The sequence below is a fragment of the Gobius niger genome (assembly GCF_951799975.1).
Source record: "Gobius niger genome assembly, chromosome: 10".
Taxonomy (NCBI): domain Eukaryota; kingdom Metazoa; phylum Chordata; class Actinopteri; order Gobiiformes; family Gobiidae; genus Gobius; species Gobius niger.
In genome coordinates this window covers 14,299,574-14,316,947 of record NC_136861.1, presented here as the reverse complement: position 1 = coordinate 14,316,947, position 17,374 = coordinate 14,299,574, and the positions used below count along the sequence as shown (strand labels likewise).

Sequence of the window (17,374 nt, the reverse complement as noted above, 5' to 3'; positions counted from 1 at the left end):
GCATTTGGAAGAGGATTTAAATCATGTTCAACCTCTTTTTTGGCAAAGCATCAAGTTTTGAATTATGTCTAAGGAGAGGAAAAAAATAGACATTAAAACCTCCCATAATTTATGAAATGCTTTTACTGTATCTTTTTCTGTATGACTTGAGTAAAATACAACAATATATGCAGACGAAGGAAATAATGGACTATACTCTTTGTCATTTGTTGGGTTTCCTTAGGACAGAGTAAACAGAGAGTGACCCGGAGCATCTCGGCGTCTAAGGAACACGTTGTTTAAGGAACAGCAGCTAAAAATAGCTCCAGTCGCTGCAGGACAGGCCTTAATATAGACTTTTATTAGTCTAAGCTTCCCCGATTGCTCCATTGAGAAAATCTTGGGTGTTTCTGAATAAGGCCAGTACGTTTGGCACGATATCTCCAAATTGAAAGTAGAGGGGTTTTAATTCAGTCTTTTAGGACATACTCGTGAACCTTCTTCGCTCGGGAAGTGACAGGAAGCAGAGGGGACAGCGCTGCCATGAATCGACCAATCAGAGGAGAGCTCCCGTGAGCGCAGTGTCGGCACACGATTCTTCACAATGGGGTTTTCATTAGTACAAATGCACAGTGAGTGTTTGGTGCAGATATGAAGGAAGTTTTGAGCATTCGCCGCATGCTCTGGAAACATGTTGTGAAATAATACGGTTTTACAAAAATAGTACATGAGGATAGACATTTTCTGCATCATGTAATGTTCCAGAAAACGTTTTGTTTTTGAATATGTCAAAAAGTAAAGCTGGATTTGTGACTTTTTTTTAGCCAATGATTAAAATCCTTGAAGAACTTCCTCATAAGGTCTGAAAGTATGAAATATGTCGCACTAGACACCAACAATAGGACATTTTGAATAGGCGGTTGCAGATCAATATATAAGATAGTTCCCAAGATGTGTTTGGAATTAAAAAGGTTAAAGGTGCTTTATGCAACTTTTTATGTGGGGGAAAAAAAGTTATAATTGTGCGTATTTTACCTTGTAGTGACCCAGCAGCTGTATGAGTGGTCAGCATGGTGCCTTTACTTTCCATCACACTGGTCTCTATGATGGTCCAGGATCAATTGTTAGCAAGGTTTTCACTGCTAACGGACCCTCTCACCAGAAAACCTACAAAACAATTGATCCCGGAGCGTTGTAGAGACCACCATGATCGAAAGTAAAAGTGCCATGCTGACCATTCACACAGCTGCTGGGTCACTACAAGGTAAAATACACATAAATGTCCCAAAAAAATTCTGCATAAAAAGTTTCATAATGCACCTTCAATAATACACCCACTTAAACAAAACTGTGATGAATGATACAAAGTAAAATAGACAGATTCTCATACATCATGTTCTGAAAACACTTCTTTCTTTACTTGTCAGAGTGCTGTCTAAAATGCAAATATGATGGTGAGGACTTGAGTGTTGGGAACATGTCTCAAGGCGTGAGGCGCACTGAGCCAGCGCCGGCGAGTGTGGCTGAGCTCAGATGTCAGCCCGGCCGAGCTTCTGCTCACGGGGAGATCTCGCCTTTCACGAGTCCAAACAGTGGTGATCTTCATAAAACGACGGGAGATAAAGCAGCAAGATTCTCGACATAGCGATCATAACAGTGATATAATGCACTCTGCAACAACATACAGTGTCTTCTGTTCAAATGCAGGAGCCTCTGGGAGTATGTTTTTCATTGATCCAATCACATTCAGAACAAACTATAACTTCTCACAACAGTCATTTTTAGGTGTTTATTTGGCTTGAGATGGTGTCTTAGTCTTTTGTGTGATTTTTTTTTCTTACATTTACATTTTTATAGTCGGATAAATTGAGACAGTTGGACATGTCTTGATTCAGGCGGCCGGCGTTTCTTTGATCACGTTACTCATGAAACATCAGCCATCTGCATGTTTGTTTATTTATCTACCTGGATGTTAATCACGCCCTCATGGAGATAGACCACCAGAGATTCTTGATAGAATAGCAAAAGTGTGTAGTATACAGTAGCTCAATGTTTCCCACTATTTATCCCTTGTATCTCCCCTTGCACTGGAGCCAGTTCGGCACACCCAGTACAAACATTTATTTCTGATTTATGAACAGGAACAGTTTGGAAACAAGCAATGAAACAGACTTCCAACAGTGAAACAGACAAACTAACGTTGTGTCCAAATGAACAGATGGATAGTTGTCCACAATGCCCGGGTTTTCCCATCACGGCAAAGAAAAGAAGCCAGTGAGAGAAAGGCCGAGGGGTGAAAAGGCACATGATCATTGCATTAGTTAGGGTCCGACCGATATATATATATTTTAGAATATTTTCAATATCGGCTACCATCCAAAACCGGCCAATATCTCCAGGACCAAAAGTGATAGAGACTTTCCATTTTCAGCACTGGATAGAGCTCAGTCAGAGCTTTAAAATTAGCCCTTCCTTGCGTATCATTTCGGAGCCATAAGAGATAGAGACTTCTCCCTCTCTGAAATACCTACTATACATGAATATTCAGCACCCCCAGCTGTCACTGTTCAACACTGACATATTTAGAAGCTTCACATACAGGATTTTAGACCATTTAAGACGTTTCTAAAATTTGGCCAAAAATATCAGTGGTGCATATCGGCATTGGCCAATCAAAATCCCTGATATCAGCCTCAGAATAACCCACATTATACCATGGTCTGGGTGAATACTCGATTCTGATTGGCTGGTGGGTGCTAACATGCGTGCATTATTTTCGTATAACCGCACACGTAGTCCGGTAGTTAAATCACTGGGATATCACTCCGCTGTGGGCATCGCCATAGCAACGCATGACACAGCTGAATCAGATAAACACGTAATTAGTGACTGACAGGAACGTATGAGATGGATTTTGTTTAATTTCAACGTTTTTGGCCAAAACATAATGTTTGATAAATGGGAAGTAGAGGAGAGTGAGCAGCTAGGTTAGCTACTGTTAATAAAATATGAGCTTTCCATTTCTATTGAAAACGGTTAAGGCACTATTCATGATTTTCAGGCGTACATAAAATGATCCTGCATTTATACATATTTGTCTGGATTAGTAAAGTCAATCATAAAAGTTTCAGTTCGTGGGGCCCGGGTGTGAGCGACTCCACCGCAGCTGTTTCCATAAACAGTTGAGCTCGTTGAGCTAGCTAGCTAGCTTCAGGTTAAACAGCGTAAAAGTGAAATAACTCCTGCCCATGAGTGCCGCATATCGGTGTTTACTTCCACGGAAAAGTGCCGGGTTAGTCCTGTTGTGTTGTGATTCTGGCGATGCAGCGTGTGCTTATGTTGTTTGGTTGCGCCTAATTGAGATCCTCGTCGTAGCTGCGGAGAATGACTCGCTCTGAGACGAGCCTTCAGTGACCGGCTAATAACCCACATAAAATAGTCCCGGTAGTCTGGCATATTTAGTGAGTTTAGTAAATTAAACAAATACTTATTATAAATGTTACGTTTGTGGGACCATTTGTAACACCACTCCGCTGCGCGTCGTGGTGTTCTTGACTCTGCGTCGTGCATTATAACCGTCGAATGCACGGCTCCTCGTTGTTTAATCCTTACTTGGTCGACCAATATTTCTATGATTGAAACCATAAGGATGTTAATATATGTTTAATTTTAGGCTATATGAGAGATTTAAAACAACATCAATATAAATTGCTTAAAATATTGGCCTATTTATCGGCTGTAGGCCATGGCAGCCACCTTCATTTCGGTATCAGTATTGGACCCCGAAAATCCATATTGGTCGGGCCCTAGTGTTAGTATTGTATTAGCACTTTGTTTGTGTTTTCTCTTAAAGTGTTCGTCCACTTTGACATGTTTCAGATGTTCAGTGCGGTGTGAATTTCGATTTTGAACCTAAATCGTGGGCCTAATTGCAATTACAATCCTTGTCAAAACAATCGCAAGTAGATGTTGATCCAGAGTCATCCAGCGGCACCTCCTACCCACTGGGAATGTCACTTCACCCGAGCGCAGCCACGTACAGATGCAGTGAGAGAGATGTTTCCGCTCCACTGTGGAGCATGCATATTCAGACGCATGTATGTGCGCATGCTGCTGACACATTTACATATGAGCTGGGCCGCTGCTGCGCGCTCGGTGATTCAGCCTGACAGGTCATGCTCCTTCCCCGGGGTCAGCGGAAGGGGCGGAGCCAAAAACGTGACAGCATTTTCATTCAGTGTCATTCTACAAATATGGAGGCTATTTCGAGACAGGGGTGAGCTGCTTTGCATATTAGGGACAGTATTGCCTTGTGCTGTCAAAATGTTGTACAGGTTTACATCATCTTTTTGTATTGTGAATTTAAGCTTTTCAGACTATTTCATTTAGTCCTTTCTCCCTCTGTTTTAGCCGCATAAACCTCTGTCTGCTTTTAGGTCTAAACTGAAGACTCACTTTTACAGAATAGTTTTTTATAACCTGATTTGTTTTAATATTATTGTGGCTTTATTCAAAGAATGGGAGTAGGAGTTTAGAAAAATGTCTCTCCATCCTGCTGTTCTTGTTATGGCATAATATTATTGCTATTGTGTTGGATGGACTGTGGCTCAATATTTCATGTTTATCTAAAACCCCAAAGTGAAGCTCATTCTGCTGATTTCATAAAAAATTTAATTAGGGAGTAGGTCTAACCCTTTTGCAATTTTCTACAGATATACAGGCACATGTCATGTTTGATTATTTCAGTCGTAATGAACATGTTTCCTCATTTGTTAGTGGATAATAATAATAATAATAATAATACGGAAGTTGTTCTACTGGAAAATAGTGTTTACAGTTGAACAAATCAAGTTGGACATGAAATAATTCATTTATTTTTGTTTGCTTAACTGTTTATAGTTTGTATGATTATTAATCAAGCTAAAACAGTCTGAAGCTATATGTCACAAAAGTAATTAAACTGTTACAAAATGCTGATCGATAAACAAACATGCCAATAGGCTCCCAACTGTGCTCCCTAGTACTCAGCAAGACAACAACGGTATTCATTTTAGATATTTTTTTTTTCCAGTGGGCTAAACACTTTCTAAATTGTTGCCTTACTGTAAAATGTGTATTAAAAAGAAAGACGAGGGAATTGGCAAATCAATCAAGTCTTGTTTTGTATAGCCCAGTATCACAACAGGGCTGCACCAAACATTTAAACAATGAAAAAAAAACAATGTAACGTCCAAGCAAATGCAGCGTCCAGGCAAACATATGTCCAAGATGTCCTGATATCAAATGAAAAAGAGAAGAAGAGACTAAAAAAAATGCCAAAGATTGAAAGAGCCTCATATCATTTCAATTCACTGCCAAAGGAGCAGGTCTGTGCTTTGTTCATGTGAGAAAAGCTCCATGAAGCCGCGCACCTTCATCAATTATGATTATATTCAATCATACAAATGTAAAGTCAAGTAAATGAAACATAAATTCTTTCAAATATTTAGAGTAGCATATTTTAAAGTTGATATTCCTGGATAAAAACGCCTTTGTGATCTGATCCCGTCAGATCTCAGAAGCTAAGCAGAAGGGCCTGGTCAGTACATGGATGGGAGACCGTTTGGTAACATCAGGAAGGGTGAACAGTGAGTGAGTGAGTGATGGTCGGAGGGACCGATGGCACAGGCTGGTTGCCTCGCTTCTGTGAATCTACCCCAGGGCAGCTGTGGCTTTAACAGTACTTACCACCACCGAATATGGAGTGAATGAATAATGACGACAGTGTAGCGCAGGGATAGGCAAGTTTGCGTCAAGGAGGGCCGATTTTCATCATTGCCAAAACACCAAGGGCCGAACCTCACCATTGTAGCCTAAAGTTAAGAACCATTTTGTGCAAATGCCAATTACATCAGGGGTTCTGAAGTGGTCTGGCTCCGAGACCCGCCATTACCTTAATGACAAGCTGCGACCCAAATAAAACTATAATTTGTCATATATCGTATATAATATTGTATTTACCACACGTTTTTATTGGACTAGTCGTAGATTTGCTTTTAAGACTGAAATTATGATCAAAACAACCCAAAAACACTAATTTTAACAGACTCCAGTGTGTTTCAGTGTAGTTTCAAATGGATTTTTTTTTTTTTTTTAAAGTTCCCTACAGGCTTGCGGCCCACTGAGAATCACTGTGTTACATTATATATGACAAATTAGGATATCCTGCAAGGACATAAAAAAAAAACACTATAGAAAGACACTATTTCTCGCATTTTAAGAGTACTTGAACAGGGAGTTGATCCATTATCTGCATAATATTTTTTCTCTAAATCACATTGGGGGCCAGAGGTTCTGTGCTGGAGGGCCAGATTTGGCCCCCGGGCCTGACGTTGCTTACCCCTGGTGTAGCGCTTTGAGAAACTCGCAATACAGGCTTGTAAAGCGCAATGCAAGTGAAAGGCATCATTATTATCATTATTTTGTACATTTTTGTCCCCAGCTAGAGCATAATGTCCAACTTCTTGTAGTTCCCGCCCCCCCAGTATCTTTATTATTACCTTTTTGAACAGACTCCGCTCAGATGTTTGGGATGTCCCCCCCACAACAGCCCTTTGCTCTCCCTCTTTGAAATATCTCGGTATTTTACAAATATCTAGCGTTGCAGACCTGCGCTCGGCGGCGGCTCTTATCTCCAGAGTGCAGTTGTTGCCAACACGCCTGGATTCCCTCTGCCTGACAGTGTGTATTCTGCTGTGCCTTTTCTGCCTGCCACTTCCTGTAAATGCTGTTATAAAGCAGTAAGCAGAAGAAGGCGCTGCGCTCTGTGTGTAGCCATCATAAGGACTGGAGGAAGCGTTACAAGATACAAGTGTTTAATTCAAACAGCGAGAGCTTCAAGTGTAAGTTTAGTCAAAGAGCAGAGTGGGAGTAAGTGGGCATTTGATTACACAATATGCCAAGGCCTTTTGAAACGCGTTATGCATAAACATAAAGATTACGTGCATTTTTAATGTCTAGTTTTGGTCCACACAGAATCCTGTTATACACTGCCTGACACAAACAGACCTCACACACTCTATTATTTCACTGTAGCACCTTTAGCTTTGACACATTCATTGTTTCAATAAGCTTCTGCGATGTCAAAAGATCCAGTGTTGCATTAACTTTCCACCACGATCTTGTACTGATGATGGGAGAGTGTGACCACGGTGCAAAGCCTTCTCCAACACATCCCGAAGATTCTTCATGGGGCGCTGTGCTTCGCAGCAAGAAGGTCCAGCAGAGGGGGACTTTCTGTGTGGAGCTTGCATGTTCTCTCTGTGTGTGTGTAGGTTTCCTCCCGTTTCAAAAACATGTACAATAGGCCAGAATGAATGACGTGTGACAAGGCCCAGGATGTTTTCGAATCACTCTGATTAATTTAATACATAAGGTTTAAAGGGGCTAGATGCAAGTTAGCCATTTTATACTCACTACTGCCACCTCAGACCATATGTGTAACTGCATCTTCTATATTAAGCTCGTGCATGACGGCAATTCGGACCCAAATTAACACGTTTTTGAGTGACAGTGCAGGATTTTAGAGGCAGTTGTGGTGAACAGGTCTGGGCTCATTCTACACCTTAGGACATTGTTGGAACATGAAGGTGGAGGAAAATACTTAATTTAACATTTTTAAACTCTGTAGAGTCCCTACCACTAAACATATGTACAGTAGGTTGATCCTCTGGGTAAAAGAGATGCTTGATTTCAGTGGGACTTTTGGGTCAAATAAGCCTACATGAACTTTACTATACACTAAACATGTATGAAAATACAAAGAAGGAGCTAAAATGTAGCTCTATAAATAATTACAACCCCTATTATGCTTAAATGCGATTAATTAATCAAAATGGCCATAATTACTCACCACTTTTCCAGACTGTCCTGCCGTTTTCTCACTCTCTACTCACTCACTTATTGAGAAGATGTTTGCACACACAGTAGAGTCAAAGGCATCGGTAAATACTACTTCACTTTGTTATGAATTATATACTAAATGAATGAATACAATAATTTCCTTGTTTAATAAGTGAAAATTAAGCGGTGACATTTTTGCAGAGCCATGTAATTCTCTGTTATCCAGAGAGACTTACAGCATTAGTGCCGCTCTGTGTCCCGCCCTTGAACGGTCTGATAGCCTCCAGATCAGCTTCATATAGAGCATTGATTAAAAGCCCCGGAGCACTTTCCCTGCCGTTTAATTGTAAATTAAACGAGGCTCGGAATAATTGAACCCCGTGATATAAACGGCCGTATTGATCACTGTTATCATAACTCATAAAAGTGCTGGATTATAGGTTCAGCTTTAAGTGCCATGTTATAAATGAGAGCAGCAAAAGTAGCCACAGGCGGATGTGCTTTTATGCAGGGATGTCTTACTGTAAAAGTGCTTCTACATCGGGGCGTGGGCGGGTGCAGCCTGGACAATTACTGTAGGTGGCTGTAGTTCAAAAATCAGTCATTATATCTTACAGACCAAAAAATTCGACAAGATCTTGTATTGATGATGGGAGAGTGAGACCACTGCGCAAATCCTTCTCCATCACATCCCAAAGCTCTTCAATGGGGTTAAGTTCTGGACTTTGTGGTGGCCAATGATATCACATGCTCCCTGAACCATTCTTTCACAACGTGAGCGCGATGAATCCTGGCATTTTGATCTTGGAAGACGTTTGTTTAAGTGTTGACGTCATAGCTCTACTTCCGGGTCCCGAGATGTGCGAGAAACTACAAAAAACTCTTTAATACCACAATCAATATTTGTGAAAGTCAACGGAGAGTTACTGAGCATACTTATTTATCAGGCCCATTAGCCAAAAATGCTGTACCTCCTGCTATAAAAGTAATATTTACCAAAATCCGGGTTAGCGAAGATAAATGCTAACGGCGCAGCAGCTACGCTAACCCCGGAAGTAGTGACTTTAGTAAATATTACTTTTTCAGCAGTAGGTGCGGCATTTTTGGCTAATGAGTCTGAGAAATAGCTTCAGTAACTCTCCGTTGAGTTTCAGAAATATTTATGGTAGTTTTAAAGAGTTTTTAATGTTTTTTTCTCGCATATTTGCTTGTCTGCTAGTACCCGGAAGCGGAAGTCGCAACGTCACACTTAAGAAACGTACAGTATGTGCCCGTGCCATCAGGGAGGAAGCAATTGATTGAATAACCTGGTCATTCAAGATGATCAGATGATTTCATTCTTTTGGCACATGGTATTGCTGACACTAGACCCCAGATCTGAACAGTTTATGTTAAATCCAGACTAGGTGGCCATTTTGTGAGTGTGGTTGCCTAGGTTGCAGAATGTGTGGTTGCCTACATACAGAATATGTCATTTGCTTTGGCTATTTTGAGTCTGTCCAGCTGGAGACATTCCTTTTAAGAGCGGCGTGAAGTGTAGATGTATTTTGACCTTTATTTAACCAGAAAAGTCTAAAAAAGAATCTATATTTCCGGGGAGTAGATACACACGTAGAAAGAAAAAGGTAGCTACAAAGAGGAGAAAAATCGAAACATTCTATAATTACTCCAAAACTTCTTTAACAAATGCTGAATTATGAATATAGTTTTCTACCCAATAAAGATACAAAGACGTGGAGAGGAGCAAAGTGGTTCAACAGCCCATAAATGCATAAATAACGGAGAATTCTAACATGATGCTCCATGTAAGCATCATGCTACATGCTAACGCTAGCTACGACTGCCGTTTTTTTCGCTTCTACTGAACAATCTGCTGTGAAAAAACATCAATATGGGCCCAATTTAGACTTGACTTTATTTGTATGTGATAAATATGTTTATATTCCGCCAGAAAACGGCTAAAAAGAGTGAATAATTGTGGCATCTGTATCTATGGGATGTGGAATGTTCTCTGGTGGCTACACACTTCACACACATTTTTGTATAATGTTTTTTTTCTGTGCCAGTGTTCATAGTATTTGCAGTATTCAACTGACTCGTTGCTCAGGTATTTGCTCTGCATTTGAGCTGCTGCATGTTTCTATGGAGTTACTGTTTGTGTCCCACTGAGAGAGAGTCCAGGAGCTGTCAGGAGGGGGGACAGACAAGAGGACTAAAAAGCCTCTGTCTGGGATATCCCGACAACACCTCTCTGTACGTCAGGAAGAATGTAGTTCTCCAGGTTTCTTTGCAGAGATTATAGGGCAGAAAAAGGTATTGAATAGTGTGTTCTTAGACACTTCGCACTTGCACCTCTGTGTATGTGTGAGTGATTGGTGATAAATCACGGGGGCTATGGGCGCAGCACATGAATAATGCATGGAATTGTAAATATTATTGTAGTTATGACTGACCTTCAAATACAAGCAAATGGTTTGGATGCAGCATTTTGCAGATTTGTAAACTTTGGGGTCATTTATCAACACAGGTGCTAAACATAAGTGAAATATGTCAGTCTTTACAATGATCTCAGAATTCGCATGTGGCAGAATTTTTGTTTTTTTCCCACAGCTGCCCTGGGGTAGACTGACGGAAGCGAGGCAAACAGTCTGCGCCATCGGCCCCTCCGACCACCACCAACCACTCTCTACATTCACACAGGCTTCCTGGTGTTCCCAAACGGTCTCCCATCCAAGTACCGACCAGGCCCTTCCCTGCTTAGCTTCCAAGGTCTGATGGGATTGGATTGGGCATAGAAAAGGCGGTATGGCCATAGATATTGTATTTAGAGATTTTGACAGTAGAAACTACTTTATTAGAAGATAAATGAACGTATCCCAAAAAAATCTCTGCAACTAATATGGCAACAAAATAAACATTTACCAATATCATTATATCATATTATATCATGTTCTTTTTGTAATTTATATGTATATGAAAACAAGAAAACCTCCAAAAACAGTTCCCGTTTACGTTTGTGTCAGTAATGTACAGAAGTTTCAAATTGATCCACACTTTTATTTTTTCCCCTATTCACAGCATCTCGCCTCAAGTTGCAAAACAATGTTTTCAAATTAAACAGTGACAAAACAGACACAATCATCATTTGTCCACCAAATCCTCTCAAAAAGTCTGCCTCAATTTGGATGACACCAACCTCACTCTCATATGCAGCCTTGGTGTCCTCCTCGACTCCACTTTTTCATTCGAACCACACGTCAAACAAATAACCTGCGTTCCCCCATCTCAAAAATATAGCACGACTCCGTCCATCACTCACCTTCTCCGCTGCGGAAACCCTGATTCATGCTTTCATCACACCCAGCTGCAACAGTATTCTCTACCATCCAAAACCCTCACATCACCCCTGTCCCTCCGAAACATCCACCAGCCAGTCCAGTCCTTCATCACTTTCAAAGCCCTTCATAATTCGGCCCCTACATACCTCACTGACCTACTCCACCTCCGCGCTCCATCTCGCTCCTTCTGCTCCTCCAGTCTCTCCCCTGTAAAGACCAAGTGCTGACCCTGATGAGACAGAGCCTTCTCTATCACTGCCCCAACTCTCTGGAACTCACAGCCCCCATCGCCCAACACCCCAAAAAAAACTACTTAAAATGTTTTTTTAATACTAATAATGCCCTCTAGTTTTGATGTTCTGTTTATTAGATGTATGCCAAAAAACAACAACACGGGCCTAGTAGATCCATCAAGTTGCACCTCCTCAGACAGGACGAAATTGGCAACTGTGTCTCAGACAAAATTGACATTACCTGTGGAGTCCCCCAGGGGTCAATCTTGGGACCCCTCTTATTCAACTTGTACATGCTTCAATCAGGTCAGCTAATAAACAGCAACAATGTGTCGTACCACAGCTATGCAGGTGACACTCAGATCTATGTGTCACTGACGGCTGGTGAACATGGGCCTGTAGATACACTCTGTCACTGGATTGAACAGATCAGTTTGTGGATGCAAACAACTTTCTCCAACTAAATTCAGACAAAACTGAGATCATTGTTTTTGGCCCACAGGCACAAAGACAAAGTGTTATCAGTCACCTTGAGTCTCTCTCTCTAAAACCAAAAAAATCAGGTTAGAAATCTAGGAGTAATCATGGACTCAGACCTGAACTTAAACAGCCACATCAAAGCAAGAACATCAGCAGCGTTTTACCATCTGGAAAACATTGCTAAGATCAGAGGAATAGTGTCAAAACCAGACTTAGAGAGACTTATCCATGCATTTGTCTCTAGCAGGATAGACTATACTGTAACGGCTGCTCACTGTTAAACAGCTGTAGTACATCCCGAAAGCTGTTGCTCGAGTCCTGACAAGAACCAGGAAATACGACCATATTAGTCCAGTGCTCCGGTCTCTGCACTGGCTTCCTGTCACTCAGAGAATAGAAACAGCTCTGCTTGTGTACAAGGCTTTTCATGGTTTAGCGCCAAAGTACATCTCTGACATGTTACAGCCGTATGAACCATCTCGGGCCCTGAGAACTTCAGGGAGGGGTCTCCTGGTGGCTCCCAGAGTCAGGACTAAACACGGTGAGGCTGCGTTTCAGTTTCATGCAGCTAAAATCTGGAACAGTCTTCATGAGGATGTGCGACAGGCCTCAACTCTGATAATGTTCAAATCCAGGCTGAAAACAGTTCTTTTTACCGATGCATATGAATGAAAGTATTTTATCTGCTCTCTTGCCTTTTACTGTAATTCATCAATTTTATGTTGATGTTTTTATTGATTTGATCTGTTTTCTTGTAATTTCATGCAACTGTGATGCACTTTGAATTGCCTTGTGTATGAATTGTGCTCTACAAATAAACTTGCCTTGCCTCAGCCTTTCACATGTAGCGTGGAAAGGTCTCTATGGCGCATCAGAAGAGGGGTAGATAACTTCACGGGACAGGTCCACTTCTACATTTTTGCCTCGGTAAGGACCACGCACCATTTGGCTATACGTCATAAATCCTCTCTGCTCCAGGAGGTTTGGGATTCCTGACTTTGCAGATCATTTAATAAACACTCATGCATCGTGTATCACTTTTATCCGCCAGCTTAGGACTTTTTCGGTTGACGGATGGACGCCTCAAAATCGAAAAAGCCCAAACTCCAGAAGCGCTGAATATTAAAGGGAAAAAAAAAACATGAACAAGAGCACATCGGTCATGACACCAACTCCTCCGGTGATGCTGCGTTTTCTAGCTGCCACAAAGAATCTCGGACTCATCTCTCTCGGCGCAGGGGTGGACAGGGTTACCTCTATACTTGGGGCTGGCCCACACATATACGTATATAATAGATGGGAAAGGTGGCGCAGTCCGGCACGGCCGAACATATAGAAAGTAATTCGATAAATCAGCGATATGCATAGGAGATGTGATATGCCAAAAGCGCACTTAGGGCATAGACAGCGAGATGAAAAGGACGAATGGTATATGCGTCCACTGGCATCGGACCAAGGAATGCATTTTGAACAAATAGGGGACACGCAGGTTCTGTACCATAGAAGCCCACACATGTTTGAAGCAAAATTCATGAAAATCAGCCAAACATCAGCTTGTTCTTCTTCATTGCATTGATTTGGTTGGGACTAGGGCTTCACAATTTCAGGAAAAAGTTGTGTTGTGATCTTGAATATTACAGCAACACAGGGTTTCTGCAGGGCATTAAATGAATGAAAGTGAATTGTGCCAAAATAAAGGCATTAAAGGGGCCTTATGCAACTTTTTATGTGGAAAAAAAAAGTCGATATTTGTGTGTATTTGACCTTGCAGTGACCCAGCGGCTGTATGAGTGGTCAGCATGGTGCGTTTACTTTCCATCACAGTGGTCCCTAAGATGCTCCAAGATCAAGATGGAAGGTTTTCACCGCTGACGGTCCCTGTTACCAGAAACCTATATAACAATTGATCCTGGAGCATTGTAGAGGCCACTGTGATGGAAAGTAAATGTGCCATGCTGACCACTCATACAGCCACTGTGCCACTACAAGGTCAAATATGCTCAAATATCAACTTTATTTTGCATGAAAACTTACATAATGCACCTTAAATATCATTGAAAAGCAGTAAATTGGATTAAAAAACTTGCATTAAATCTAATTCCTTAGAATAGTATGGCATTGCTCAATAATTTTTATTCAATAACTTAATCAAAAATACCAACATTATGGTCTAAATTCAGCTGCAGTTTTGGGGGAAATTGACTATATTTTTTGCTTAAAAGTTGCCTGTTTTGCCAATTCCTCTATTTGATGAAATTGATTGAAATAAATCTTAGGAAATAAAGCGCTGTTTTTTGTTCTGCCTTTGTGGCATTCAAATATAGCATTTGGGCATAAAAGAAATGGCATTAAAAAGCATTACATTTGACTTGCTTCTATAAACCCTGCAAACATGACTTTTGTGATGTTTCATTCAACCATTTCAAAACAGATGCACACAAAAAAATGAGCAATTTGTTTTTCAACAGAGCTGGATGTGGTAAAACATGGCTGAAACTAAACTTTTGGACATTTTTCAGTCACTATGCCTGAGCAAAAATGATCTAAGTGTTTTGACAATATATTGAAGCTTCTTAATGCTTCACTTAACACTGCAATAATTTGGCTGTATGGGTAAAATTTCTATCCTTTGTCTCTTTGTCTCACACTCGCAGAAACGCACTCATTCCATCAGGCCTGATAGAGGACCCTATAGTGCATGTTATAGTGGTAGGGGAGCACCTGGACGAAACCCATGGAAAACATGCAAACTCCACAAAGAAGAGCACCTACCTGGATCATGATTTTTGAACAGAGAAACCGCAGTAGGATATTTTTTTCCAAAACTGCGCCGCTCAATGTGTCTTCCCCAACGGACAGCATGCGCCACAAGGATCGAACTGACAACTTTGACTGTCCCACAAAGGCCATCTTTAATTTTGTGGGGGTGAAAAAAGCATCCGAACTGAACCAATGCGACACATCTAAAACAACTCAAAAGCTTGATTGCCAAAAGTTTCGACCTTTTTAAACTCACAAAATTCTCAATTTAACTGCATTAGAAATGAAACAGGCATATTTTGCGTACACCAGACCACAAACCGACTGCATGTAGTATACTTTTAAGTCAAGCAAGCACCGTCATCATCATCCATAAGCTTTCATTTGAACCGGAAACATCCCAAATCCATCACTTTTACATTGAGCGAGGGATTTTCCCAAAGCGCGCGCAGGGGAGAGAAATCATTACAGTGCTTCATATTTGAGCCTCGGCTGGAACGACGATGACAAATGCTCTTTACAGAAACCGATGTGGAATATTTCAAAGGCGTCGCACACAATGAGGTGATTTGGCATCGAGGTAAAAAAAAAAAAGTCACGCGCAGGTTAAACACTCCGGGACCAAGAGGGAGGGGCCAGGGAGTGCTCTTTCACTACGATTAACAGAAATAGTACATATTGAGATAAAGGCAAATATCTAGAATAGAGCGACTTTCTTAAAATCAAAGGAACTCAATCATTACATTTCAGTTTCAATTCAAGATCAATATGAAAGAATAGATCAGATTATCCGGGGGAAAGTTAAGCTCTGCGCTTTGCATTGCTAAATAGTGGTGAATAAGTTTGTAAGTGAGTAACAACTGTAGCATAAACATCTTCACTTTTATGCATCAAGATTATGCAAATCAACATGAAAGTATTCAAAGTATTCAGATTTCTGAGCAGACAAAGTAATGGAATATATTACTAAATACATTTTAAGGCGAGTATCCAGTATGCTGTAATTAAAGACAATTTTAAAGTATTCTCCCAAACACTGGCCTTAAAGTGAGGATATCAAAGCCGTTATTTTTTGCAAGACTGAAGCAGAAACACAGACAGACAACCATTATTTCTGAAATGAATCCACTGGGGGATGTCAGACTCACCATTTCACCTGAATACATCTTTGGATAGTTGACACTTGGAGAAGGGGGAGATCCACAGTAACATTATAACATACTAAATCCGATCACAAACTCTGCTTATTTCAAAATTTAAATAAATGTTCAAATTTTTACAGGGTATAATTCTGAATGATGAATTAAATAGGCTATTGATATACTGTAGGTCTGTTCCCTAATAAAAGGTGGAAATCTTTATGACAAGCAAACATATAAAGCCACAAGCAAAAGGCTGCTAAACCGCCACACACTGCAGATACAGTCACACCTGCTATTGTTCGTACATCTCGTGTGAGATTGTCATACTTGGACAAGCTTAATGAAAGCAAACCCCCCACAAAAACTCATCCCCACAGTCAGTGGGCAGCAGTGGTTACAGGAGATCAATTCCCTTAACACTGGGGTGTTTTTTTTCTGAAACCCGTCAGCTTAACGCTTCAAAGTGAGCCGCACGTGTCCAATTTGTAGTGGATTCACCCCCCCAAAAAAACCCACGAGGCGAAAACCAGCACCGCCCATTCACACACATACACACGCGCACAGTGAAGGCTAACAAAAGAGCAGCTCATGGTTTGGGGAAGAAATCCTGCAAATATTTGATCAGCGGGTCATTAATGTAAAGATAACGCTGAGATGAGGATGCGCGCACGCTCTAAATCACCGCCATGTGTCTCGCGCCGGTTTGAGCTGCTTCTGCTCGAGCACGGTTCAGACAAGTTGCTCTCTTGTTGCTCAGCATTAGCCAGCATGTTACATCTCACTGTCAGGTCCAGAGACAAAAAGCAGAGCGCTCTTTTATTATCGCGTGCGCCCCCCGTGCCAAAACGCGCCGACCCCAGTGCACTTTCAGCATTTTGGGGAGAAAGAACCGGTTCAGGGTTTTTTTCTTTTCTTTTTTTTAGGCTATACAATGATCGCTCCTTACCGCTCTGCGAGTCCGTGAAGATGTTTTAAGACGTAAGATGATCTTGTTTTATTCTGGCCGGGGATGTTGGACTTGGTCAGGTCCAAACTAGCCCCACACTTCACAAGGAAACGCCGGAGGAAACGCGGTCAAAGCAAAGTCTTAGTTATACAGGGTCAGTCTCACAGCATCACTGGCGCTCCTGATCTTTGTCCATTTCAGCCGCGCGCGCGCTGTTGTGGAGTCCCGGCTGTTCGGTGGTCGAGGATCAAACTATGTGGTCTGCTGCGTAAAACCGGTGCCAAAAATCCCGAGAGCCCATTCCGTCACAGCGACACAGTGAAACAATAGCCTGGTCATTTTGGCACGAGCCCTCACTCCGCTGCCAGAAACAATTAGATCTGCTTACGGAAAGTCAATGTTAAAAGCTGTTGCGTTCATGTCTTGAGTAACCGCCTCCACAAAGTGTTAATAGACGCTCACGCGCGCCAGCTGGCTCCGGTGTCGCCCCCCCCCCTCTCAGATGTATCGCTCAATTCTTCTTTGGTGCTGGCGAAAGTAGGAGTGAGCTGTTGCGCGCTGCGGTCCACGATGTGTCGAATTTAACAGCGCCGCGGTTCCGTCTGACAGCGAGGG

At 41.5% G+C, this 17,374-nt stretch overlaps 1 protein-coding gene across 2 annotated transcripts in view; it reads right to left on the bottom strand.

The window, feature by feature from the left end:
- The window catches only part of gjc1 (gap junction protein gamma 1), an 80,804-nt gene extending 63,430 nt beyond the window's left edge, over positions 1–17,374 (bottom strand). The window contains exon 1 of one of the 2 annotated variants that reach the window (XM_079564490.1): positions 16,760–17,374. The gene's annotated coding sequence lies outside the window, so the exon portion shown is untranslated. Of the gene's footprint in view, positions 1–15,819; positions 15,891–16,759 lie in introns of those variants that run through there. The other variant, XM_079564492.1, reaches the window with a different exon arrangement.